Genomic DNA, 27,940 nt, shown 5'->3' on the forward strand with positions numbered 1-27,940 from the left:
TTCTCCACATGACCTTGAGTGAGGTTACCTCTTTATTTCTGAGTTTCCGTACTTGCCTATCTAATATGGAAATGGGTACCTCTTCATAAGCCAACCCTTCGGTAACTTGAACATCATCCATGGGCACGATTCTAGATGGATCTCCAACCCAGATGGACTGGCTCAAGTTTTGAAGGTAAATCTAGCTCATAACCTACTTGGCCCACCTTGCGACAATCTTATAGGGTCCGATATATCGGGGACTAAGATCTCCCTTCTTACCGAATCTCATTGCACCTTTCATCGGTGACACTTTTAGGAATACCCCATCATTGATTTGAAATTCCAGGTTATGTCGACGATTGTCTGCATAAGATTTTTGGTGACTTTGGGCTGTCAACAATCGGTCTCTGATAAGGTTGATCTTTTCCACCGCTTGTTGAATCAATTCTAGAGCTATCAGTTGTGTTTCCCCGACCTCAAACCATCCAATTGGTGACCTGCATCTCCTTCCATACAGAGCTTCATACGGAGCCATCTGGATACTGGAGTGATAACTATTATTATAGGCCAATTCAATCAGTGGAAAATGATCATCCCAATTTCCTCCGAAATCTAATATACATGCCTGCAACATCTCTTCTAAGGTCTGAATAGTGCGTTCGGCTTGCTCATCAGTTTGTGGATGAAATGCTGTGCTGAGTCTCACTTGAATTCCCAAACCTTCCTGAAAAGACTTCCAGAATTTAGCAGTAAATTGTGTTCCTCTTTCTGTTATAATAGTTACTGGACACCATGAAATCGCACTATCTCCTTAAGATACAACCTTTCATAATCTTCTGCTGAATATGTGATTTTGTGTCACGACCCAGCCCCGTGGGCCGCGACTGGTGCCCTACTTGGACACCCAAACGGACATACAAACTAAATCATCATTTTTAAACAGAGTTGAGAACAAATATTATCTTGCGCGATTGCTTGTACAAAACATTATATCAGAATCAGAAGAGGCGGCGGAATATACATCGCCGAACATATGCACATATATCAAAAAGCCGGCAAGGCTATCAAATATGTCAAAAGCCGACAAGGCTGTCAAATGGCACAACGGCCCAAAACGCATATACAAATGCACGCCGACAAGGCTGCTACAAACATATACAAAATGCACGCCGACGAGGCTGCCATAACGAATAGAGTCATGCAAACACATCCGTACAGAAGTAGGCACACACACCCACAAATACGTCTACAGACCTCTAAACAGACAAACCGAATCATATGGCGGGACAGGGCCCCGCCGTGCCCCTGAACAAATACATATATACATGGCGAACGAATATATACCAAAATGTGTGCTCTGAAATGAGAAGAGCACTCCAAACAGCAGAATAGGGTGTCCTAAATGGGTAGATCACCAAACTGTGCGTCTGTACCTGCGGGCATGAAACGCAGCCCCCGAAGAAAGGGGGTCAGTACGAAATATGTACTAAGTATGCAAAGCAGAATATACAGAAAGCAAATCTGAGACATAAACGAAATGGAAGTACCAAACATAAGTGCAAATCCAACATATCAAAATTTGCTTACTTTCAAAAATATGTAAGTAATGCATAGGGTACAGAAGAATATGGTCGCCCACCCGTCGATGGCGCCATAACACAGCATAACACCAGAAAGTTTCAAATCTCCGTATCACCGTCACATATCACATCACAACATAACGCCATACACAGCATAACACCAAATATAGGTGGAACCCGACCCTCTTTTGCGAGTAGCTCGGTGAACCATAAACACAGCATAACTCCGGAGTATATCAAAATGCGCACGACAACAGAACCGGCCCGGGACTCGGCGAAAGGAATAACAGAATGCACGAGTAGAGTCGTGAGTAGTCATATGCATAAAATCATTATCATAAATTCAAACATAAGTAAAATGATCATATTTGAAATCGGAATAATAATCATACCAAATTCTTTCAAAGATTCTCTGAATTACATAAAGGAAAGTCGCGGGACCCACGGACGGGTATTTACCCAAGTCGGGCCCGCCTATGAAAAACATACGTATCATACATAATGCAAACTTTTATAAAAATATTGGAGTAATCCGAGCATTTATGTGAAATGTATGGCATTCAGAAATTTCGAAGTTCTTTAAAGTGAAACCTTTTTGCGCAAAGTTTGGAAAGCGATTATTTCAAATACATAAAGGTTCATATTTCATCAAATCATACATAAGAGTGCCAAGGAACATATATAGATCATATCATGCTCGGATTTCGGATTTGGAATTTCCTTATGGCTCTAATCTAGCCTATGTAAAACTAAGACATGCCAAAAAGAAGGGAGGTTGCTTTACATACCTCGTACGCACTCCAAGATGGCCAATATAAAGTAAATTCCAATCTACGCCTCGGGCTCCCCAAGGTCTACAAATATGCCAACGAATATCCAATATTAAACATAGGCACTTAAGCCATTTATTCCAACTAACATTAAATTCTACAGAAAATTCGGCAGCATTTCCCCTATAAATAGGCCATCCCGAGAATTTAACTCGCTCAAAATCAACAACAACAACCACAATAACCAACCTAGCAACATCGATAATCAATTCGAAAGGCAAAATAATAATAGTAGCTCTCTTTTACACCATTCGACAACTTTCCAATTATTCAATTCAATGGCTTACTTTCAAGCCACAATATCGTTCGTACATTCGATTATTAACCCAAACCCATACTAACAACATTCAAGAACATTCTAAAAAATTCACATAATTTTTCCAACAATCCACAATTTCTCCAAATTTTTGGCCGAAAACAGCCCCTACCCGTGAGCAGCCCACTGGGCACACTTCCGACTTTCAATTCATGTTTTGTATCACAATTCACAATATAACGATACCATTTTCATAAAATATACAAATTACATCAACGCACAATAACCCTCAAATCAGCCCGTACAATCTCAACATCAATCTTAAGTCATTAAATGCTCAATTCCAAACTAAAATTCGTAACGACGACACGAAAGCGCTTAAGCGATAATAATGCGATATTCGGCATAATCTATGACTCACATTCATTCACACTACACATATTCATATGTTAATGGTTCTCATATATAAGGATTGCATTAAATGCACAAAGTTCTCCAAATCAGTCCGCAACGCTTACTATATCAATTCGGGACATTTAACTCTCATTTCCAACATACAAATCATCACAACAACCATTACGACGCTAAGCGATATTAATTCATTCTTTGCTACCATTTGGAGGCTATATACACGGCTACACTACACATATACATGTATCGATGATTTTTATTCTCTTCTCCACTCTACGACAATCAATATGCTACAAGCAATTAATTCGTCAACCCAATACCACACCACACACATATACTTCACACGGTCAACACACCCAACACAAGACTCAACTTCAACATTCCATATTTCATGATTTTTATCCATTTTAGCATACTACAATATGCATACAACATTTATAACTCCAAAAACAAGATTAGAACTCACCTTTATTCTTCAATCCACCAATAGGCTAGGGTTTGTAAATGGGAAAAATGAGTGGTTGAATGACCCAAACAATACTTCCACGCTACTTAGGGACCTCCAAATAGTGGGTTTATACCAAAGAAATAATTTTAGAGAGGCAAAAATGGGACTTGATTTTTCTTGGTTGTGGCCGAGAACCATGGGGGAGTGGAGGCTCTCCAAGTCTTGTTATTTTTCTCTAAGTGTAGAAGTGGGAAATGAGAAAGATGACTTAGTCTTTTTTTTTTTTTTTTTTTTTTGTATCCACGAATATCTCCCTTTGTTTATGGCCCACACATGTGTTGGACCAATTAAAATTGGCCACACAATGTGTGGGACCATTTCAAGTCCACACGGCCACCATGGCTTTTGGTGCAAGACTTTTAAATTCCAATTTTATGAATTGTGGTCCCAATTTTTCCTAAGTGTCCAATGCCATCAATTTCATATTCAACTTATGTCTCAAAATAAAATCAAATGGTCAAAAGTCCCGACGTCAAATCCCGGAATAGTCTTGGCCCTTAATTGTCATAGTTAATCCGGGTTGTCCCAATGTATAAAAATACGGTACGTAACATCCTCCCCCCCTTAGGAACATTTGTCCTCGAATGTTGGATTAATGCTACTAATCTTACTCAAATTCGGGGGAGTTTCTTTTATAGCCATCATATACAAATCGATCACAAATCAACATAATCAAACAAAGAATTTGGATTACCTGAAGGTGCCGAAAATAGGTGAGGATTTTTTTTTTCATCATCTGCTCCTCAGCCTTCCAGGTTAATTCCTCGCGGTTATTATTATTCCGCCACAGTACTTTAACAGAAGCCACATCTTTATTCCGCAACTTTCTTACCTGACGATCCAATATGGCTATAGGTTGCTCTTCATAAAATAACTCCTCGGTGACCTGTATATCGTTTGTAGGAAAAATTCTGGAAGGGTCACCAATATATTTACGAAGCATAGGAACATGGGATACCGGGTGTACCGCTCCCAAATCAGCTGGCAAATCCAATTCATAGGCCACCTTGCCTATTTTGCGAACAATCTGATAAGGCCCAATATATCTCGGACTGAGCTTTCCTTTCTTGCCAAATCTCATAACGCCTTTCATAGGTGACTCTTTCAGAAATACCCAATTGCTAATCTGGAACTCTAACGGTCGACGTCGTTTATCAGCATAAGATTTCTGTCGACTCGGGGCCGCTAATAGTCGCTCTCGAATCAGTTTCACTTTATCGACTGCTTGCTGGATCACATCTGGACCAATTAACTGAATCTCACTCACGTCAAACCAACCAATCGGAGATCTGCTTTTCCTGCCATACAAAGCCTCATATGGTGCCATCTGAATACTGGAGTGATAACGATTTTTATTATAAACAAATTCACTTAGCGACAATGATCACCCCAACAACCTCTAAAATCAATAACACAGGCCCATAGCATATCTTCCGGTATCTGAATAGCACACTCGGCCTGTCCGTCGGACTGAGGATGAAATATTGTGTTATGACCCATCTGAGTCTCCAGTCCTTCCTGGGACGATCTTCAGAAGTTAGCCGTAAACTGAGCACCTCAGTCGGTTATAATAGATATAGGAATCCCGTGAAGTCTTATTATCTCATTAATATACACTCTGTCATAACCTTCAGCCGAACAAGTAGTCCTGCCTGGAAGAAAATGGGCTGATTTCATTAATCTATCAACAATACTCCGAATAGAATCGTATCCGCGTTGAGTGCGCGGTAAGCCTATAATGAAGTTCATGCGAATCGTTCCTCGTTCCCAAACTGAAGTTTCTAATTCCTGAAGCAACCTGTCCGGCCCTTGATACTCGATCTTGACTTACTGACAATTTGGGCATTGGCCAGCGAACTCTGCAGTGTCCCTTTTTCATACCATCCCATCAGCATAAATATTTTAGATCATGATACATTTTTGTGGATTCAGAATGAACAGAATGTCGAACATTAAGTGCTTCGCCCATAATTGATCATCACAGCCCTGCAACGTCAGGTACACATAATCTGCCTCCGTATAATAATATCCTTTTCAGATGAAATTTCAAACTAAGTCTTTTCTTTATCAAAGGTCGTATCTTTGTACTGTACAAGTATAGGATCCTCAAACTGATGTTGTTTTACCTCTTCTATAATCGACGATTCAGCAACTTCTCGAACAAAATCCCAATATCTCCAGAATCGACCAAACGGACTCTAAGGCTAGCTAACTGATAAATTTCCACGAACCAATTCTTTCTCATCAAACTGTACATCAGTCAAACTACCCATGGACTTACGGCTAAGTGCATTAGCTACCACATTGGCTTTTACGGGATGATATAGAATATCGACATCATAATCTTTCAATAATTCAAGCCATTTATGCCGCAGATTTAGCTCCCTTTTGCTTAAAAATGTACTGGGGCTCTTATGGTCTGTATAAATACCAGCGTAGACCCCATGTAAGTAATGCCGCCACATTCTCAAAACATGAATCGCCGCGGATAATTCCAAATTATGTATGGGATAATTTCCTTCGTGCGATTTGAACTGCCGGGGAGCTTAGGCCATAACTTGACTGTGCTGCACTAATTCATAATCTATCCCAATACCAAAAGCACCATAATAAGTAACATACCCGGCTGGCCCTTCGGGAAGAGCTAGACTGGAGTTGAAATTAATTTTTCCTCCGGTACTGGAAACTACATTCACACGTACCGGTTCACTAAAATTTCACGGCCTTCTGAGTTAACTTCGTTAATAGTGCCGTAATAGAAGCAAAGTCCTTCACCACTTTTCTGTAATACCTGGCTAATCCCCAAAAACCGCGTATTTCGGTCTATGTCGAAGACCTAGGCCAACTTTTGATCGCTTCAATCTTCTTTGTGTCAATTGTTTCTATTTCTACTTATTTTACTTCACTTTCCTCCGCTCCCCCTCTTTTGGGGTTGTGCTTATACCGTATCCATGTTTTTCCTTTATAATCTATAACTTGATTACCTTCGTACGAGATATTAACAAAATTACGAAGTGATGAAATTCTCATTCATAAAGTACAAATCTTATCTAATAGCTGGCACTCGAATAATTTAATTAATATATCAATTTATCCTTTAATAATCATATCCTTCCTTCATACCCGTTCCTTATCCGTCGTTCTATTTTCTCGATAGTCAAATTACATAATATTCGCATGATTCATCATTTCATGCCATAGGTTTTTTTTTTCTTTTGCCCTGCATTATTACATTCCAGTTCGTTTTTCGCAGGTAATTTCGTGCTTTGCCCGTCGACTCTTTTAGAAGCTCTGCTTAATTACGTTTCTTACGGTTCACTTTTGCTAACACTTTGATCTCTTTACCTTCCACTCAATTATTCTCTTTTCCTTCCAAAATATCGTCGTATTAGCATCTTCCAATCTCAACCCATAGCAAAACCAATATCTGTTTATCTCGTAACATCTGTATCATACCTTTCACTTTGTCTCATAAATTCTATTCTGTTAATGTCTCCCATATATTATAACGCTGACTATTAAGGTTCACTAAGCGATCGACATAGTCATAAATGGGGAGTCCTATACATACATACATATATATATATATATATATATATATATATATATATATATATATATATATATATATATATATATATATATATATATATATCACTAGCATTTCTTTTACAAAGCGTCTTCAATCATCTGTTCAAACTCATTCTAATTTTGGAGCTGCGTTGCTCTTTCTCCCTTTTTCACTAATCTAATCCGTCTCAGCCCACGCGACCTTTATAAAGTTTCTAATCACTCCACATACTCTAATTTCCTTTTTGGTTACTCCAAATTTCCTATTTGTCTCTTATGTCCATATTTGCAAAAATTTTTGTACATTTCCCAGGGGGTCACCCATCCCAGAATTGCTCTGGCCCTGGCACGCTTAACCTTACAACTTTAATGCATTTAGACACGTTAAGGCCGGTATAATTGCATCAATTTCCCTGCACGACTTTTATCACGTAATTTAAGGCAAATCGGGGTCTTAACAACTTTCAAAACGTTCTCGTAGCGGGTCCCACCCCGATCTAGAGAGAATTCTTTTACTTTTCTGACTATATAGTCACCGTGTCGCCTCCTGTAAATCCTCAATATTTTTCTCCTCATGCATATACATATATAATTTTAAACAGCCCACAAATTTAAGTTTTTATTCCACAAATTCCATCTCCAATTAGTCGATGAAGGCTGATAAAATATTACTGTAAGGCATTCTCCAACCACCAGCAAAAGAACACTAAAATCCGACGAACATCGCGAAATCCGTTGGTACTTAATTCACATAATTACCTCCATATTTATACATATGTATATATATATATATATATATTTTTGAGTCGTAAGTGAATCATTCAATTCCCAACTGCCTGTTATACATTTAGTATTCTTCAAATGAATCGAAACTTAATCGTTGGACATTTTTGCCTTTCACATAAGCTTTTCTGAAGCAACATGTGGTTGGAACATATTCTGATTCATTTAGATAAATTACGAATTTGCTACTCATATATGCTTTCTCGGAATAAAATTTCCCAATCAAGGATAATGCTTCTTACGAATGCCATGGAGGGTACCTCTTAACTTTAATCCAACATAACAGATTCACCCTATCGGTATCGACTTTCAAAACATGTTAAGAACTTATATCTCATTTTCTCTCTTTATATTTCTGGCAAAATTTGGGCAGAGGTTCCTCTGTATTTCTTACTATCCCAAAACCTGTACACAGGAAATACCGACCATGCCTCACAGGGCCAACACATATACGTATTTATATATCATATCGTAGCCACACAGGGCTAACAATTGCAAACAAATGTACACAGATGTCGAGACTTACCTCACGTGCCCAACTCAAACGGCACCAGTGACATCTTCCTGTTTATTTTTCTTTTCAATCTTCAACTTTATATTTCCGTCATACTTCAAATAGCTTCCCCGACATACATCTTTCATACCATTTCTTACCTGTGTACGGTATAGCTTCCAATATCATCGGTCACTTTCTTACGTCGATACCGTCCTCAGCTGAAATTAAAGGTCAGCAGAAAAAGATTTATTTCCTACGGCTGGCTCTATCGCACGATCTAAGATTCAAAGAAAGGAAACATCCTAAATGCCCTGTAGCCTCCTGTTTATCGATGTGGTGCACAACACACTGATAAACAAGACTCTACTAGGCACGGCCTGTAGACATCCCAAGGACAAACCGCTCTGATACCACTTCTGTCACGACCCAGCCCCGTGGGCCGCGACTGGTGCCCTACTTGGACACCCAAACGGACATACAAACTAAATCATCATTTTTAAACAGAGTTGAGAACGAATATTATCTTGCGCGATTGCGCGTACAAAACATTATATCAGAATCAGAAGAGGCGGCGGAATATACATCGCCGAACATATGCACATATATCAAAAAGCCGGCAAGGCTATCAAATATGTCAAAAGCCGACAAGGCTGTCAAATGGCACAACGGCCCAAAACGCATATACAAATGCACGCCGACAAGGCTGCCACAAACATATACAAAATGCACGCCGACGAGGCTGCCATAACGAATAGAGTCATGCAAACACATCCGTACAGAAGTAGGCACACACACCCACAAATACGTCTACAGACCTCTAAACAGACAAACCGAATCATATGGCGGGACAGGGCCCCGCCGTGCCCCTGAACAAATACATATATACATGGCGAACGAATATATACCAAAATGTGTGCTCTGAAATGAGAAGAGCACTCCAAACAGCAGAATAGGGTGTCCTAAATGGGTAGATCACCAAACTGTGCGTCTGTACCTGCGGGCATGAAACGCAGCCCCCGAAGAAAGGGGGTCAGTACGAAATATGTACTAAGTATGCAAAGCAGAATATACAGAAAGCAAATCTGAGACATAAACGAAATGGAAGTACCAAACATAAGTGCAAATCCAACATATCAAAATTTGCTTACTTTCAAAAATATGTAAGTAATGCATAGGGTACAGAAGAATATGGTCGCCCACCCGTCGATGGCGCCATAACACAGCATAACACCAGAAAGTTTCAAATCTCCGTATCACCGTCACATATCACATCATAACATAACGCCATACACAGCATAACACCAAATATAGGTGGAACCCGACCCTCTTTTGCGAGTAGCTCGGTGAACCATAAACACAGCATAACTCCGGAGTATATCAAAATGCGCACGACAACAGAACCGGCCCGGGACTCGGCGAAAGGAATAACAGAATGCACGAGTAGAGTCGTGAGTAGTCATATGCATAAAATCATTATCATAAATTCAAACATAAGTAAAATGATCATATTTGAAATCGGAATAATAATCATACCAAATTCTTTCAAAGATTCTCTGAATTACATAAAGGAAAGTCGCGGGACCCACGGACGGGTATTTACCCAAGTCGGGCCCGCCTATGAAAAACATACGTATCATACATAATGCAAACTTTTATAAAAATATTGGAGTAATCCGAGCATTTATGTGAAATGTATGGCATTCAGAAATTTCGAAGTTCTTTAAAGTGAAACCTTTTTGCGCAATGTTTGAAAAGCGATTATTTCAAATACATAAAGGTTCATATTTCATCAAATCATACATAAGAGTGCCAAGGAACATATATAGATCATATCATGCTCGGATTTCGGATTTGGAATTTCCTTATGGCTCTAATCTAGCCTATGTAAAACTAAGACATGCCAAAAAGAAGGGAGGTTGCTTTACATACCTCGTACGCACTCCAAGATGGCCAATATAAAGTAAATTCCAATCTACGCCTCGGGCTCCCCAAGGTCTACAAATATGCCAACGAATATCCAATATTAAACATAGGCACTTAAGCCATTTATTCCAACTAACATTAAATTCTACAGAAAATTCGGCAGCATTTCCCCTATAAATAGGCCATCCCGAGAATTTAACTCGCTCAAAATCAACAACAACAACCACAATAACCAACCTAGCAACATCGATAATCAATTCGAAAGGCAAAATAATAATAGTAGCTCTCTTTTACACCATTCGACAACTTTCCAATTATTCAATTCAATGGCTTACTTTCAAGCCACAATATCGTTCGTACATTCGATTATTAACCCAAACCCATACTAACAACATTCAAGAACATTCTAAAAAATTCACATAATTTTTCCAACAATCCACAATTTCTCCAAATTTTTGGCCGAAAACAGCCCCTACCCGTGAGCAGCCCACTGGGCACACTTCCGACTTTCAATTCATGTTTTGTATCACAATTCACAATATAACGATACCATTTTCATAAAATATACAAATTACATCAACGCACAATAAACCTCAAATCAGCCCGTACAATCTCAACATCAATCTTAAGTCATTAAATGCTCAATTCCAAACTAAAATTCGTAACGACGACACGAAAGCGCTTAAGCGATAATAATGCGATATTCGGCATAATCTATGACTCACATTCATTCACACTACACATATTCATATGTTAATGGTTCTCATATATAAGGATTGCATTAAATGCACAAAGTTCTCCAAATCAGTCCGCAACGCTTACTATATCAATTCGGGACATTTAACTCTCATTTCCAACATACAAATCATCACAACAACCATTACGACGCTAAGCGATATTAATTCATTCTTTGCTACCATTTGGAGGCTATATACACGGCTACACTACACATATACATGTATCGATGATTTTTATTCTCTTCTCCACTCTACGACAATCAATATGCTACAAGCAATTAATTCGTCAACCCAATACCACACCACACACATATACTTCACACGGTCAACACACCCAACACAAGACCCAACTTCAACATTCCATATTTCATGATTTTTATCCATTTTAGCATACTACAATATGCATACAACATTTATAACTCCAAAAACAAGATTAGAACTCACCTTTATTCTTCAATCCACCAATAGGCTAGGGTTTGTAAATGGGAAAAATGAGTGGTTGAATGACCCAAACAGTACTTCCACGCTACTTAGGGACCTCCAAATAGTGGGTTTATACCAAAGAAATAATTTTAGAGAGGCAAAAATGGGACTTGATTTTTCTTGGTTGTGGCCGAGAACCATGTGGGAGTGGAGGCTCTCTAAGTCTTGTTATTTTTCTCTAAGTGTAGAAGTGGGAAATGAGAAAGATGACTTAGTCTTTTTTTTTTTTTTGTATCCACAAATATCTCCCTTTGTTTATGGCCCACACATGTGTTGGACCAATTAAAATTGGCCACACAATGTGTGGGACCATTTCAAGTCCACACGGCCACCATGGCTTTTGGTGCAAGACTTTTAAATTCTAATTTTATGAATTGTGGTCCCAATTTTTCCTAAGTGTCCAATGCCATCAATTTCATATTCAACTTATGTCTCAAAATAAAATCAAATGGTCAAAAGTCCCGACGTCAAATCCCGGAATAGTCTTGGCCCTTAATTGTCATAGTTAATCCGGGTTGTCCCAATGTATAAAAATACGGTACGTAACATTTTGATGGGAATAAAATGAGTTGATTTCGTGAGTCTGTCAGCAATCAGCCATATGGATTCATACATGCGCCGAGAACGAGGCAAACCTACAATGAAATCCATGTTGACCACTTCCCATTTCCATGTTGGAATTTCCATGGCTTGTAACAATCCACCAGGCTTTTGATACTCAATTTTCACTTGTTGGCAATTTGGACACTGAGCTTCAAATTCTGCTATATCCTTCTTCATTCCATTCCACCAATATATTGACTTAAGATCAAGCTACATCTTTGTTGCTCCTGGGTGAATAGAATAACGGGAGTAATGAGCTTCTTCTAGAATCTAACGACGTAGTCCTGCCATATCTGGCACACACAGCCTGCCTCGATACCTAAGAACTCCATCTACAGAAACCTCAAATAGTGACTTCTCTTCCTTAGAAAATGTATCTCTATAGTGACTAAACTGGGAATCTTCATGTTGGCGCTCTCTCACTACCATATCTAAGGATGAAACATCTGGGTTGTGAATACCAACTCCTGTATCGCCTGAATCAATTAGATAAACTCCTAGGCTAGCTAACTGGTTGAACATCACATAAGCTGCGCATGGATTTATGGCTAGGCGCATCGGCCACCACATTTTCCTTTCCGGGGTGGTATAAAATACTCACATCATAATCCTTCAATAGTTCTAACCACCACCTCTGTCGTAAGTTTAACTCCTTTTTCTTGAAAATATATTAGAGGCTCTTGTAATCTGTATAGATATCAACATGAACACCTGTCACGACCCAACCCCGTAGGCCGTGACTAGTGCCCGACGTGGACACTCGTACATACATGCTAACCAAATTTCACTTGTGCCCACATATTATGAATCTCATGCGTCCCATATTATGAACATATCATTTAAACCATTGTTTATATCATAAAACATAGATCGAACATATTAACGTAGCGTAGGGGTAAACCGGGCACAAACCAAGCAAACATCACGGACCAAACACGACCTATGACCCACACATGTCTACAGGCCTCTAATACAGACAACAGAATCAGATGACGGGACAGGGCCCCGCCGTACCCAAAAAATATAACCATAAACACGAAACCATATACAACAGAGAGTTCTGTACCAAAAGTATGAGCTCCGGATCAAAGGAGCACTCCAAACAGCAGACTGTGTACCCTAGACTGGCGGATCACCACAATGAGCGTCTGTACCTGCGGGCATGAAACGCAGCCCCCGAAGAAAGAGGGTCAGTACGGAATATGTATTGAGTATGTAAAGCATGGAATACAGAAATCAGAACTATAAACGAAACAAGCGGTAAAAGAATAAGTACATGGTTCAGAATATCCGAATCACTCACTTCCCCGACCCAGGTCATACAGATCATCACATATCATATAAACCGATATAATCTGTCTGAAGGGTTACCAAACGTACAGGGTTTCCAGACGCAACTTGTGCCTACCTAGCTCATGTGTCAGAAGGAATGTATGACATACAGAATACTCAAATGATATAGTATACCGGTTGGAAATACCGGGCGTACAGAGTATCAGAACTTACTTTCCAGACGCGGATCGCACATCGTGCACATTATAGTCCTATGCCATATCAGGACGCCGTAGCATATCGGATCAGACGCTGCAACATGTGAGTCATATGATGTTTACAAGGAGTGTGCCACCTCGAGCTCAGCCCAGTACAGTGGTCGCACCATACATAAACGTATCGTATCAGGCGACGTATAGCCGGAGTATATCATATCAGATCATATCATATCATATCAGAACACGCGTCTACAAGGGGTATGCCACCTCGAGCTCGGCCCGGTACAGTGGTCATCCCATGCAGAAACTGCCCGTCTTTCCCGCTCGAGCTCTGCCCAGTACACGGGTCACGGATCAGTCTCGGGAGCTCGAGCTCTGCCCAGTACACTCCCAACGCGTCTGCCTGGTATCAGATTATGCAGCGCAGATGTTGTCCGCTTTGGGGATCGAGCTCAGCCCAGACCACCCCTCACGGTTTTATTTCAGAACACCGTAGACAACACGGGGAAACAGCGCATGATAACATATCATGGCCCGGCTCAGTGAGTAGACATGCTAAGGCTCGCACGAGCAGAGTAGTGAGAAACCAGATGCACATAAACCAAGACTCGATAGAATGATCGAACGTGCCATCAGAATATTCGTAGCAGGTTACTCAAACAGAATGCATATATCAGAATGCTTATATCAGCACATTTATGTCAAAATACTTGTATCAAAATATTTATGTCAGAACACTTTTAACAAAATACCCATATTAGAATACTTATGTCAAATTACTAGTATTGAAGTTAGTATGTGAAGATTACGGACATTTCTAAGCAAATCTATACGACAGATCAATTCGAAGGAATAGAACGGTAGTCATAATGTGTGTATACCTTTTGGATAGCACGATATATTGTATCGAAACACAATCTTTGGAATTATTTGTATATCAATATATTATAGAACTCATCAGAATAATCGGACGTACTATCAGATTGTTCGTAACAGATTACTTAAACGGAATATTCGTATCCGAATACTTATGTCAAAATACTTATGTCAAATCTTTATATCAGAATTCTTATAGTAGAATACTCATATCGGAACACTTATGCCAGAGTGCTTATATAGAAGTGCTTATATCAATGGACATACGAATCACATCTTTCGGATGTTCTGGCGGATTATGTCGAAGCAGAACTTGTAAAATCATTTGTACACATCAGAATAGATCATAGAACTTAATGGGATAGTTAAAATGATTCTCGTTTAGGAATGGAGGGAGTAGCTAAAAGTTTCCTTTAGTTATTGCCCAAACATAAGTCAATAACACACTCGGGGCAACATTCGAAATCAGTGGGCCCACCTCGGGTCAACCAAGATGGCGGACGCAAATTACGTACATTAGACCCTATGGTGTCATCCATGGAAGTCTCGGAGCGATCCGGTTACGTTTGCGAAAGTTATGGATGTTTAAACATTTTTTTCCAACAAACATAAGAATTATAGTTCAATTACATTGAATGAATAATGTCCAAAATCAAACTCGAATTTCTATGAACAGAATAATTCCCGAAGCTCAAATTCAAACCTAGTACACCTAGGACATGCCAAGAGAAGGAAAGGGACAGCTTTACATACCTTGTGCGCGTCTTATGCTCGCTTAAACTCGATTCCCGTTTCACCCAGAATCTACAAATGGTCACATTTACCAATTGTAAGTTATGGATTTTAAGGATTCAACTTAAAGTCATAGTTGTCTACCGAAATTTCGGCAGCACCTCCCCTATAAATATAGCACCCCCGAGAATCATCTCGGCTCAAATAGCAGCAACAACAACCCAACAACATCAACCATGCCAACAATCATCACAAAAATGCATTATATCAACAATAGTCTACTTTTCTATATAGTCTACAACTTCCATCCCACTTTCCATTATCCAACTAACATCAACATTGTTCCATATTCATTAGCTAGTTCAAGATCATCCAAATACATTCAATAGCATTCCAAACAATATTCATGAATTCAAGTATTCCCGCTAATTTCATATTCCATCCAATGTTTCTACAAATGTAACGAAACTTCCAACTCACATTATTTTCCTTCCTAACTCATTAACAACAACCAAAATTCACATTTGAATCTTACTTCCATACTTATATAAAAGTCATACAAAATTTACATAATTTCTCATAATTACATACAAGCAAATTCAATACCAACTTGATTCATTAAACCCTTATTTACATCACAAACATCACAACAACACAACTAACAAACTAAATAGAATCTAATTCATCTTCCTCCACCAACCCATACCCCACGGCCACACACATACATGCACAATCTACACCCCACATTCACGACTTCACCCCAAAATCATCAAACTTCCATTGCCAACACATAATTCATAACAACCACAACTAAAACACTAAATGAAATCATTGAACCATTGCTCTCACCACCACACATGCACACGGCCATATTACTACTACACGGCCACATTCACAACACACATTATTTACATGGTTTTCACTCATTTCTCTACACTACAACATTTACAAGCATCCATAACATAGAAAAGAAAATTAATTCTTACCTTTTTCCTTCAACTCTTCACTTGGCTAGGGTTATGACTTTGTGACGACTAGTGGTTTTCTCGCTCTAACAATTATACCATGTTAACGGGGGCCCTTGAATTAGTGGGAATACTATGAGAAACAAATTTTTGGGGCAAGATTTTTTGTCTTCTTTTTCTCCACCTCTTGGCCGAATTGCTTGGTCTTTCTCCTCCAAGCTTTTATTTTCTTGAAACTTCTTGAGTTATGAAGGAAATAAGAATGGTTATCTATTTAATTCACATGGGTTTTATTAATTATGGGCTTGGGCCAACGGAGCTATGGCCGGCCACCTTCCATGGTTGGGCCTTTTGTTTTCATTTTTTTTTTGAGCCCATTTGTTAGAATTCTCATTTTGAAATTCCCGAAACAAATTTTCAAAATTCCAATTTTTCCCTTGGCCTTCCCCGATGTCTCCGCGTCAACACTTTTCATAAACAACATATATGTCAAATGAAATCAAAATGTGGCCTTATTCTTTACAAGTCACAATTATTCCAAATTTTCCGGATACGCGAAAACACGGGATATAACAACACCGTACAAATAGTGTCTCCATATCTTCAGTGCCTGAATAACCGCAGCTAATTCAAGATCATGGGTCGGATAATTCTTCTCATGTGTTCTCAACTGTCTAGAAGCATAGGTAATGACTCTACCATACTGCATCAACACACAGCTCAATCCGACATCGGAGGCATCACAATAAACAACATACCCATCTAGTCCTTCTGGAAGTGTCAGGACTGGAGCTGAAGTCAATCTATCTTTTAATTCCTGAAAACTGTGCTCACAAGCATCAGTCCACTGAAATTTTACTGATTTTTAAGTTAGCTTCGTTAACGATGCCGAAATAGAAAAGAACCCTTCTACAAATCTTCTATAATAGCCTGCTAATCTAAAAATGCTACGGACCTCTGTAGCTGTTGTAGGCCTTGGCCAAGTCTTCACAGCTTCAATCTTTTGAGTATCTACGCAGATACCATTAGCTGACATAATATGGCCCAGAAATGTCACACAATTAAGCCAAAACTCACATTTTGAAAATTTTGCATATAACTCTCGAGTCCAAAGAATTCCAAGGACAGTACGTAGATGATTTGCATGCTCTGCCTCTGACCGGGAATATACCAAGATGTCATCAATGAACACGATCACAAATAGATCTAGAAAAGGCCGGAATACATTATTCATCAAATTGATAAACACTGCTGGAGCATTAGTCAACCGAAATGACATCACCCGAAATTTATAATGACCATATGTAGTCCTGAAAGCCGTTTCTGGAATGTTTTCCACCTTGACTCTCACTTGGTGACACCCCGATCTCAGGTCAATCTTTGAGGACCACTTGGCACCTTGTAATTGATCAAACAAATTGTCGATTCACGGGAGTGGATATCTATTCTTGATCGTCACCTTGTTCAACTGTCTATAATCAATGCACATTCGTAAGGAGCGTCTTTCTTTCTTACCAACAAGACGGATGCTCCCTATGGTGATGAACTAGGCCTAATAAATCCTTTCTTGAGCAAATCCCTTAGCTATGCCTTTAGCTTTTTCAGTTCTGCAGGAGCCATCCTATAAGGAGGAATAGGTATGGGTTCAGTGTCCGACAGTGCATTAATGGAAAAATCAATTTTCCGTTTTGATGGAGGACATGGAAGTTCACCTAGAAATACATCCGAAAACTCATTTACTACCGGGATGGATTGAAAAGTCGGCAGCTGTGCTTCGATGTCATGAACAAAGACTAGGTGATAAATATAGCCTTTAGCGATGATCTTCCTTGCCTTAAGGTAGGAAATAAACCTACCTCTTGGGGAAAAATCAATTTTCCGTTACGGTGGAAGACCTGGAAGTTCATCTGGAAATACATCCTAAAACTCATTTACAACCGGGATGGATTGAAAAGTCGGCGGCTGTGCTTCGATGTCATGAACACAGACTAGGTGATAAATATAGCCTTTGGCTATCATCTTCCTCGCCTTAAGGTAGGAAATAAATCTACCTCTTAGGGACGCTGTATTGCCTTTCCATTCAAGCACTAGTACTCCTAGAAATTGAAACCAAACTAATTTCGTTCTACAATCAACATTAGCATAACAAGAGGCCAACCAATCCATGCCCATAATCACATTAAAATCCAACATTTCTAGTTCAATCAAATCGGATGTAGTCTGACGATCACATACCACGACCATACAATTTTTGTATACTTGTCTCGCTATTACTGGATCACCAACCAAAGTAGATACCTCAAAAGGTTTAATTGGCTCGGGTTTCACCCCAATACGACCAGTAATATAGGGAGTAATATAAGACAACGTAGATCTCGGATCAATCAATGCATAAACATCATGAGAGAATATATATAATATACCTGTAACCACATCAGGGGAGGACTCAAGATCCTGTCGTATGGCTAAAGCATAAATATGGGGCTGGAGGCCACCTGAACTGGGTGCTACCCCTCTACCCCTACCACAGCCTACGAAAGCCTAGAGAGTCTGCCCTAGAGGGCGCACAGATGAAGAAGAGCTGACTGCTGATCCTGTAGGCTGAGCCCCAACTCCACCACCAATCGAGGGACAATCACACATCATGTGCCTAGTCTGACCACATGCATAACAAGCATCTAAGCCACAGCGACACTGACCAGAATGTAATCTACGACACTGGCTATATCGCGGTATCGGTGGTCTTCTCTGACCAGGATCACATCCAAACTGAGGATCCGAGACCCTCGAACTCTGACCCGGACCAGAATAAATAGGGCTGTCAATTCTCCTGCCCGCAAACCGAGGGGGTGCACTAGTCACGGACTGGCCCGAATATATGGAATTGATTGCCGCTGGCCCCCTCTATACTCACTACTAGCACCAGCAGATCTAGCCCTCTTGCTCTACCCTCTATCAACATCGCGCTCACCCCTGTACGGCTATTGCTGCTCTTCTAAATTCTGGGCATGGGCATGAATACGGGAGATGTCCATCCCCTCCTGGAGTGAAGCTGTCAAGCAATCCTTATCAAATATGGCCCTAAGCCACTCACGAATTGATGTACTCGGTCTCCCATCTCGGCCACTATAGTCGGAGCATACCGGGCCAATGAATTGAAGCGAGGACTATACTCCCAAGTACTCATATTCCCTTGCTTTAAATTCAAGAACCTGTTAGCTCGGGCTCTTCGAACCTCGGGTGGAAAATAGTGATGGATAAAAGCATCTATGAATTCCTGCCAAACCGGATGAGGTGCAGTTTCCTTCCATGAAGCTATCCAATTATTATACCATAGAACGGAGACATCCCGCAGACTATAGGATGCTCGCTCCACTGACTCAGTATCAGAAGCATGTATAATCCTCAGCGTTCTCAACACCTCATCTATAAAACCCTACGGATCTTCATCCGGCTTTGACCAAAAAACTTTTGGCGGGTTCAAACTCATAAAATCACGGGTCTAAGACACTAGTGACTCTATCACCCAGACCCGTACTCTGCCGCTGAGCTTGGGCGGTAACTAGCTGAGTCAATAACTGAATAGCCTCGGTTATCTACTGGCCCGAAGTACCCGATGGAGGAACTGGAGGCATTGGAGCTAGAGCTGGAGCTCCTTCATGCTCCTCCGAAACCGGCAGGGTGTGAGAGATATGAGATGGAGCCTCATTGTGGGACTCACCGTCTTCTATATTTGCCAGTGACTCCGGTTCGACCCTCCTTCCTGTCGTAGTCTTGCGCTTCTGAGCGACTGTTGCTTTTCTCTTTACCAGTATCACTGAAACCATAACGCACAATTAGGGAAAAAGAAAATCTTATAACCTAGCTCTATCGCACGATCTATGAAGAGAAAAAATGGTCATTATTCTTGAATGCCCCGCAGCCTCTTGTTTATAAGTGTGGCGCGTTTCACACCCATAAACAAGACTCTACTGGACACGGCTCATAGACACACCTTAGGACGGAACTGCACTGATACCACTTTTGTCACGACCCGACTAGGGGCCATGACGGGTACCTGGAACTACCCTACCGAGCACCACCTATCATACTTGCCATCAAGTCAACCTAAATACACATTATTCCCAACACGAAACTTATCATAAGATGGTCATCTTCATTTACAAAACATACATATAAATATATATATATATATATATATATATATATATACACACACACACACATCAGCCCACAAGGCTACCAAAAATGATATACAAAATATGCACTAGTGTAATGATGAGACATCTATTACCCACGCATACGTATCTACGAGCCTCTACTGGAGTACTGAGACATAAGGACGGGATAGGACCCCGTCATACCCAAATATGAACACAAAATAATGCATCAATAAGCTGCACCTCGGGAGTAGTGGGGTGCTCCTGTGTAAGCTGGTATACCTCCTAAGAATCTGGGCCACCTCCCTGTCTACCTGTGGGCATGAACACAACGTCCATAAAAAGAAGGAAGTCAGTACGAACAATTTACTGAGTATTTAAGGCATACACAATAACGTGATAAAGAGATACAAGAATATAAGATAAGGGAATAACTTGTAACTGATTGCCTCTTAAGGCAGAATCATGCATGCTATCCTTCGTAATAAATAACATCTTATTATGTATGTATATATATACACATAAGCTGCCCGACCATATAGGAACGGTGTGATCATCATTAGCCCGCATCCGGGGTAAACATCTCAAGCCGCCCACTAGTGGTGTCTGCCCATGCCACATAGACATGGTGCAATCATCATCATAGCTGCCCACTAAGCCTGTCGTAGTGGTGACTGCTCGGCCATATAGGCGCGGTGTAATCATACGTATACATAACATAATGCATGCATGAGAGATCAATAAAAGCTATCACCCTATCGGAGTGACGTAAGGTCAGTAACTTCCGATTACATTATGGCATGATCCTCATCGCTATGTCCCACCTTGAAGGAACTAATATCATGATGTGATGACATCAATGAAATCACAAGGCTAAGAATATCAATCTCATCATAGCATCACTATCATCATCGTTATCATAAAACATGTCTAATCTCTAGTTAATAAGAAGCTCTTGAGAATCCCTTACTTTTATCTTTTAGGATGTAAGAAGATCATGGGAATGTAAGAAAGGAGTCGCATAATAAGAGTCATTCCTTTGAAGGAAAGGGACTAGCCTTACATACCTTTACGTCTCTCTAACTTTACTGACCAAACGCCTCCTTCCAAGTTTAAGATTCTACATCCAAAAGAAGTCGTACTTAGATTAGATAACCGGAAACATACTCGGAGCTAAGCTAAGGCGACTAAGGGCCAACAAAAATTGGGCAGCACTTCCTTTGTTTCTACAACTTTCTCCATATAATATAAAAACTCCCAAACATCAATAACGACATCCATAATATAATAATCAATAAACTTTGTTAGCTAGACATTCTTCAATTCTCAAAATTCCCTCTCAAAGTCATACATAACCATAGTCATCACCCAACGTCGTATTCATTCACATATAAAGCTTCTCCTACATTCTGAATATCATTCATAATGGATTATGCCCATAACTTGTCAAGAACTATCATCCAAGTCAAGTCACTATTCAAGAATATCACTATTTCCATATTTGAACTCCATATTCTACTTTGTTCCTCAATCCAAGTTATTCGACCATTCAATAATCTTAATAATATGAAATGAATATAAAACTCACCTTTAATGGTGTAGGATTTATATTTAGATGGAAATACTTTACTTGGACAGAAACCCAACTTCAATTCCAAAGAGATGCTTAGCTCCTAGCAACCCTAAGGAACACCCAAGCACTTGATTTCCTTGATTATTAGTGTTTGATCTTTGATTCCCCTTGAATTTATGTTGGTATGGTGTATGGAATGTTCTAGAGCTCTTGAGAGGTGTGGAGAATGGATGAAATGAAAAATGAGGACTTGGGGATATCATTTTATAAAAATTAAAAGCTGCCCGACGAGGATTATACAGACCCTTATACGGTTCGTATAACTTATACAGTTCGTATAAGTTATCGTATAATACATCCAATGAACAACCCCTCTCTGGACAAGTTATACGGTCCCTTATACGGACCATATAAGTTATACGTGTCGTATAAGTGGCCGTATAACTCACAAATTCTGACATTGCTCCCGTTGTTTCATTTAACTTCCAATCCTTATGGAACCTTCTTAACACTTGTTTAATACTTCACTAACCATATAAGGGGCATTGTAGCTTCTCCTCGAGACATTACTAAATTAACATTAGCTCGGTACTTTGCAAAACCTTTCCAAAACGCGACTTATACTTCGCTTTCCTCAATAAACTTTCTTGTCTTGCCTCGAATGTCTTTGGGATCTTAATTAGAATCGTTAAGTAATCCTTCTTACTTGTAGGAACATCATATGCATCTTACCCTGCGTTAGTCTATTTACCGCACAACGACATGCAATTTTTCAAGGTGTAACAAAGGTATGAATATTTCTCGCATTCAAGCCCATGCCAAGAATTTTGAAGAGCGGTAGCAACAACGAAAGAGTGAGAGTGAGCATGATAAGTGTTATAGTAAGAGAGCTAGATCCCTAGGTCCTGTTAGTGAATTTAGAGGGGGTAAGAGGCAGCAGTATTCTAGGCACTCAGGCCATTCAGCGATGAGTGCACCTCCACGATTTGTAGGCTAGAGGTTTGATCGGCCAATTTACTGCAGACCGTGTCAGAGTTTCAGAGCTTCGGGTCCTCAATATAGGGGTGATTCAGGCCAGATAAGGCTACGTTTACCACAATGTACTTAGTGTGGTAAGCTACATTGGGGACAGTGGCGATCAAGTTCAGATGTTTGTTACGCCTGCGGTTAGCTAGGTCATATTATGCGCCACTATCCATTGTGAGGTGGTAGAGGTATGGTCCAGCCTACAGGATCAGCAGTTGGTTCTTAATCATTTGTACGCCCTCCGGGAAAAATCTCGCAGACACCAGCAGGCCGTGGTAGGGGTAGAGGAGGAGCGTCCAGTTCGTGTGGTCCGCAACATCGTAGCTATGCACTGGTTGGACGACAGGATATTGAGTCTTCCACCGATATTGTCATAGGTATATTATCACTATGTTCTCATGACATATATGCATTGATTGATCCAGGCTCTATGTTGTCACACACTACTCCTTATATTTCTGATCGTATTGGGGTGAAACCTGAGCCAATTAAACCTTTCGAAGTGTCTACACCTGTTGGTGACCTAGTGATAGCTAGTCGGGTATATAAAAATTATGTGGTTATAGTCTGTGACCGTCGTAAATGGCAGATTTGATTGAGTTGAATATGGTAGACTTTGATGATATTATGGGCATGGATTGATTGGCCTCTTGTTATGCCAATGTTGATTGCAGAATAAAATGTTTCGTTTTAAATTTTCGAGAGAACCAGATCCTGAGTGGAAGGGTAATTGTTACACCCCGTAACTTCTGTACGTTGAGATTCGTGAGGTATTAGCTACTCAATTGCAAACATCGGAGTTACTGTCGAGAAGATACAAGATTATAGGTGCTCGTGTTACGATTATAAGAGTCCGAGTTCGCGTAATAGGTTATAGGAGGATTGGAAAACCAGTAAAATAAGGAGATTAATCTTCCTAGGCTTTGAAGGAAAGTTGGCCAAGGTTTGGTACGAGAATTTTGGTCTAAATGGAAGAAAGAATAAGTTTTAGTATATTAAGAGTTTTGAAGTGAAACAAAAGTCTAAAGTGAAGTTTCGGAAGTCTAGTTTCCGACACAACAAACCGCTCCTCGATAGGACATCGGGGTAAGGAGATATGGACATTACAAGTTGGGCTCGAAGACCAGGAAAATGGCCTGCGCGAACGCGCCAGGGAGTGGCGCGAACGCGCAGAAGGCCAAGGGCCAACACAGTGCGAACGCGCCACCACGAGGAGCGAACGCGCTGGACAATTTTGAGGCCCAGATTCAGATGAAGGTTATATTATAAGAATGTAATAATAACCTATGTATGGCATTGTGAGACCATATGGTGTTAATTAGTTCATATGTTACTTGACGAAAAGCCCTCGTTGCTGCAAGCTAAGTGGGGCCCACATATCGGAGTTTTATAAAGGACATATGAAGTGACATACGAGTAGTACATGGAAAGTTGAGCAAGTCCTAAGAAGGACCCATAAGCCAAATATGGGCATAAGCCCTCCAAAAGGATGATTTAAGGAAACGTTTTCGGATGATCTGACTTGGAGGGGCCAAAACAATATTATAAGTTTGGAATTTTGCAACACACAAAGAATGAAAGTTGTATATAATTGAATTATATTTCCAACCATAGATCGTGGGCCCTCACACGATATCAGGATCAAGAGTTATGATCTTTTTACTGAACGACGGTGCAGTTAGAAAAAATAAGCCAGCGCGAACGCGCTGAAGGAATTTTAAGTCGGTCCAGGCAGAACCTGGACCGCTATTTAAAGGGGAGACCACCTCATATTTTCGTCCAAAACACACCCAAACCTCCTCGAACCTTCCAGAATGCTCTCCCACTTTCCACCACCAACTTTTTAGCCTGAAACCAAGTATAATTCCCATATCCCGGTCCAGACGACGTATAGTTGCAACTACAAAATTGTGTATTAAGGCGTTATGGCTTAAGTTCAAGGTGGAGGAGTGAGGATATAGCATTATTATCGGGATAAAGGTATGAATCTCTTGTTATTAACGTTAATCTTGGTTTATTTACGCAGAAGGAGTTGTTAAATTGTTGTAAATTAATTATGTTGATGGAAATATGGGACAAACACCATATGGGGTGTTTATGAAGTATTTTGGAGTTGGAAATATTATGGTTAATGTTGGTATTGTTGTGATTGTTGTTGGTTGTTGAATTGAGAATTCGGGCTAGGCATATAAACAGGGGAGATGCTGCCCGATTTTCGGCAGAATATAGAATAGTTTTGGTTGAAACTTGGAATAAGTGTACGATGAAGAGGCTAACGTTAGTATAAATCCTCTTAAATATAGACTTACGAGCTCGGACGCATAAGCGTAGCTAATAGGAGGTGGAACAGGTATGTTAAGGCTCGTCCCTTTCTTTCAAAGGCATGATTCCTATGTTTCGATTTCGTGAATACTTCCGTAGCTTCCTATTTTCAAAAGTTAAAAGTCTATGATTCCAAGGCATGATTTCTTTTCTCGATAACACATAAATGTTTTTCCAAAATATCCGTATTTTTTTTTCAAAACAGAGGTTTATGATTTTGTAAGCTCTTATGACAACAAGGATGGACATGTTTTGATCATGATGGCAATGATGCCAAAGATGAGAATATTGATGATGCTAGATGAGAATATTTTTCTATGGTAATTATTATGAGAACGATTTCATGTTTAAAGGTTCCAAGTTTACGATTTCAATGTCGGTATAAGAATGTTGAGCTATTTCTTGATTGCCCAATTTTATTCATGGATGACGACTATTTTTAAAGATTCCAAAGTATATGAATTGATACCTTATGAGATTTACGATCTTATTCTATGTTTTCTCTTGATGCTATTATTCATTGATAGTCTCACCTTATAATAATTGTTCCTTCAAGGTGAGACGAAGCGATGATGATTATTCCATAATGTAATCGGAGGTTACCGACCTTATGTCACTCTGATAGATACATGACTTTCTTTGGGCTCTCCTGCATGCTGCTTATATGATATATGTATATGTACATGGGGAATATGGGAAAAAGGGGTGAGCGTTATAGACGCGTAACCACCTGATCATTTGGTATAATATGACATGATATCATCCCGAACACGGGATGCCCGGACGCGGGACATATGTGATTACATGAATCGGAGCCGACGTTGTTCGGCAATATGATATGTTCTATTTGAGCCGATGTGGTTCGGCAATATGATATGTTCTATTTCAGCCGACGTGGTTTGGCAATATGATATGTTATATTGTCTATATATATGAACAAGAAATGTTTTTCCAAGAAAGCTAAGCATGCATGGCATCCGTCCTAAGAGGCACTTATATGTACATGTCATTCTTTTATCTTACGATACGCTCTATATTTCCATTATGTTATTATTCATGTTTTGTATTCCTTGCTACGTTACTGTTCATGCCTTACATACTCGGTACATTACTCGTACTGACGTCCCTTCTTGTGGATGTTACATTCATGCCCGCAGGATCAGGTAGCCAGTCAGACGATTTGCAGTAGTAGGATCTCCCTTGAGCAGCAGTTAGTACGCTTCATTGATCCGGAGCTGCAGTCCTTCGGTATACTATTCTGTTATGTACACATATGGGTATGGCAGGGCCTTGTCCTGTCCTTTCTACAGTCTGTTTTCCATAGAGGTCAGTACACATATGTAGTCGTGTTGTTATGCAGCCTCGTCAACACTTATTTGTTGTACAATATATATGAGGTGGCCAATCGGTTTGCGCTGTTACTCTGAGCATTTGTGTTTATATGTATGTGTTGGCCGTGGATTCCCGATACAGTGTCTTTTATGTTGATTGTTCGGGAGACAGTATAGCACAGTTACAAATTGTATATGGGCCCAGGACAGTCAGTGGAAGGTAAATACAGGCATAGGAGTGCTTGACTAGCAATGGTCGGGCACTTGTTACGGCCCATTGACAGTAATACAGCGTCTCCGAGAGGTAGGTTTATTTCCTATCTCAAGGCAAGAAAGATTATTGGTAAAGGTTATATTTATCATTTAGTCCGGGTCCAAGACTATGGATCAAATCAAAATAGAACTTTTGGGACCATACACACATATCAAGACATAGCAAAACAGATTTCGGAAGTCAAGAACATTAGCCATCCTAGTGGCTCTAAGAATAGGAGTTTCTTTGAATTCATACATATACTTTGTATGTTTGTTTCACAAGGATCATGCCAAAAGAAAGAAAGGGTAAGCCTTACATACCTGTTCCACGGCCTATTAGCTACGCTTATTTATCCAAGCTTGCTAGTCTACATTCAAAAGAATTTACACAATCATTAGATTCGTCGTCATACACTTGCCTTAGTTTCTCAAATAAATTCACTTATAATCTACCGAAATTTCGGCAGCATTTCCCCTGCAAATACACCATCCCCGAGAATCTAACTCGGCCAATTTATCAACAACAATACCAAAATCATATTTCTAACTTCAACAATTAATTCAAAATGCATACTAACACTAGCAATCCTTTCTACACAATTCGACGGCATTTCATTTATATTCAATTCAACCACATATAATCAAGCCAACATCCATACTTACACATTTAAGCACTAGCCCGAGAGCTTCCAAACAAGACTCAAGAATACTTTAACAATCCACGCCATGATCAAAACGACCCGAGCAATATACAACACCTCCTAAATCCTTCCAAATTCAACAAGAACGATAACAACACATTTCTTTCTTCAAAATTCATGAACTACACCAACAATCTACACCTTAGCAATATCGTTCATACAAATGTAAGAAACCATACTAATGTCACATTAACTTATTCAACAATCCCACGACGATTACAAATTCATTTCAATTCATCAAACCTTCTTTTTCATCATGGAATCCACAACTACAACAATCAAAATACTAAATAAAATCAATTCATCACATCTACACAACACCACCTCTATTCGGCCACAACCCAGAC

At 39.9% G+C, this 27,940-nt stretch overlaps 2 long non-coding RNA genes across 2 annotated transcripts; both read right to left on the bottom strand.

Annotated features, from left to right (window-relative positions):
* Nucleotides 1-969: 969 nt before the first annotated feature.
* Nucleotides 970-4,368, bottom strand: LOC132606143 (uncharacterized). The gene is made up of 2 exons (XR_009569611.1): nt 2,351-4,368; nt 970-1,415 (listed from the first exon to the last, which is right to left on the bottom strand). It is a non-coding gene; the product is annotated as an uncharacterized LOC132606143 (long non-coding RNA).
* A 4,596-nt stretch (nt 4,369-8,964) lies between these two features.
* LOC132606144 (uncharacterized) lies at nt 8,965-12,107 on the bottom strand. The gene is made up of 2 exons (XR_009569612.1): nt 10,346-12,107; nt 8,965-9,410 (listed from the first exon to the last, which is right to left on the bottom strand). It is a non-coding gene; the product is annotated as an uncharacterized LOC132606144 (long non-coding RNA).
* Nucleotides 12,108-27,940: the final 15,833 nt, after the last annotated feature.

Source organism: Lycium barbarum, chromosome 8 (assembly GCF_019175385.1).
Source record: "Lycium barbarum isolate Lr01 chromosome 8, ASM1917538v2, whole genome shotgun sequence".
NCBI lineage: Eukaryota > Viridiplantae > Streptophyta > Magnoliopsida > Solanales > Solanaceae > Lycium > Lycium barbarum.